This window comes from Palaemon carinicauda, chromosome 12 (genome assembly GCF_036898095.1).
Source record: "Palaemon carinicauda isolate YSFRI2023 chromosome 12, ASM3689809v2, whole genome shotgun sequence".
NCBI classification, from domain to species: Eukaryota; Metazoa; Arthropoda; class Malacostraca; order Decapoda; family Palaemonidae; genus Palaemon; species Palaemon carinicauda.
In genome coordinates this window covers 123,486,494-123,488,993 of record NC_090736.1, presented here as the reverse complement: position 1 = coordinate 123,488,993, position 2,500 = coordinate 123,486,494, and positions in this window count along the sequence as shown.

The following is a 2,500-nucleotide window of genomic DNA, read 5'->3' as shown; positions in this document are numbered from 1 at the left end:
GGTTGGAAACGAACTCTGTCAGGTATCTGGTCTTCTCTGCTTCTTATCTCGTCAGGACTTTGCTCTCATCTGCTTCGAACGTGGTTCCTCTCTTGTCTTATGTCCTGCCCTATCTCTCTTAGACAACCTTTTCTTGAAGTTTTTATACCCATGCATAGGCGCAGTTATTTACAGTGGACAGTTGTAAATCCCAAAGAAGGAGTTTTTTTTTTTTTTTTTTTTTTTTTTTTTTTTTTTTTTTTTTTTTTTTTTTTTTTTTTTTTTTTTTATAATCAATTCTGTGTCTCTATTGGCTTCCTCAAAAACGCCCACTTCGATCATGCCTTGGAAGCATCTAGAAGAAATTTCTGATGCAATCTGGACCAAATGTTAAGTTGTAACAAAAGGGTAGCACGTGTCCACCCATGATGACATACTTCATAAACAATGATTTCCCTCACGCTTGGTTTCTCAAAATATGCTGACTCCACTGATCAAGATTATGACATCTTGGTCAAAGCAGGAGTCTCCTTATTGCTGCAGGTGCTCTTCGTCGAGGCTCGGTTTACTTTCAAAATGCTGACGTCAGTGAAGTGATGACAGGTTTGACCAAACAATACGGTAGTTGGATCTCGTCTCGCTGCCCACACTTCGGGGAAAGATATTTTTGTCTTTTATAATATATCCTTTTGAAAGTATTGTATCTACCCATGAAAGTCTCAAGTATGGAGATTCTAGAAATTAAAAATTCCGTTCAATGAACTAACTTAGAATGTGTTACTTCAAATGGCGTTTATAAACCCATCTAAATCTTGCAAGGCCCACCAAAGAACCACAAAATTTAGGATTTAATTCCATATTGCCATAAATCTTCACGAATTGGTAAACTCCATAATGGTAGGTGGAAAGAAAGTTTACACAAAGTAAGTAAGCCTACTTCCTTCAACCTCGAAACTTTAACATTATTATTATTATTATTATTATTATTATTATTATTATTATTATTATTATTATTATTATTATTATTATTATTATTATTAGTTGAGAGAGTCGAGCTAGGGGCTAGCCTGCTTAATTTCATGGCAGAGGGTGAGAAGTGTTACCACTGTACCTCCTTTACGGGACCAGTTCAAGATTCAGGAACAATTAGAGAAATGTATTACACATAACTATAGTACTCTACTAATGGTGAAAGTTGCGTCAGATATCAAAGGCTGATCGTTCATTTATTAACTAAAAGCAAAATCACAAATCCAATGATTTTGTGTGAGTATCTAGATGTTGGTGATCTATTGAGAGTTTGATAAAATAAGGGGTGTATGATGGCCTTTAAGTCATTTTTTTTATATTTGTTACAGGCGGAATATTCCTTGAAAGTCTCTGTTAATTAATTCTTTTGAAAAGGGAAAGGTTCTAGTTCATTAAAAGGAAATTAATTCTATTTCCTTTTAGGTCTTTTCCTCTTAGAACTTGATTATTGTTATCCACATTAGAAAAAAAAAATTGAGAATCATTCTCCGCTTTGGTGTCTAAAATCAGGATCGCAGGAAGAGATTTCTTAATTTTGAATACTACTCGTGAAATTATTATTTTTTTTTTCATATATATCTTAACTGTAATTCAAAAATACATAATTTCCTATTGATCACTTAGACAGTTGAGGATCCTAAGGATGCTGACTTTCATTAGAAATACGATGGAGTAAACCGGATGATATCCGCATTGAAAACTTTAACTCGCATGTACAAGAGGTCAACTTTACAGTTCACTGCTGAGAGTTATTGTGAGAAGACGTCACCAAATTAACCTATATCTGATTAGTAGGCAAAATAAAAACAGAAAAATTTAGACTATTTTAGGAAACTTGCTAGCTACCGGAGAGCATAACTCTAGTTTGTCCTTAATTAATATTTGAAGGTGAATTATTATAGCACTTGAGAGAGAGAGAGAGAGAGAGAGAGAGAGAGAGAGAGAGAGAGAGAGAGAGAGAGAGAGAGAGAGAGAGAGAGAGAGAGAATATTTTCAGTGAGCACCTAATTTGATGCATCCCACTCAAAATTATGGTAATATATAACATTAAGCTGAGGTTATGGGACACCTATTTGCCATTTTTTATTTAAAGAATATATGAAAAGTGAAGATGTCCAGTTAACTGTGATATGTGTCCTTTGTGAGTTTATTCATCTATGGAGGTTATGTACCTGATATATTTTCATAGCAACTGACGTAAGTGTTATACCTCCGTAATTATTGCAGTCACTCAGGTCTCCTTTTTTTGGTATTTTCACTAACACTCCTAACTCCCATTCATCAGGTTTTTGCCTCTTCATGCCCTATTCAACAAAATAATCTTGTAAGTAGTCTGTGAGTCACTTCATTTTCTCGGCCAGTATCATATCCATCATATCCCAGGACTTCCCATCTCTTTAGCTTTTTTTAGGATAGCTTCGACTTCAAACATACTGAATTCAGTCATGGGCACATCAAGGTCTTATCTGCCTCCGGTATATCAATAAAATTA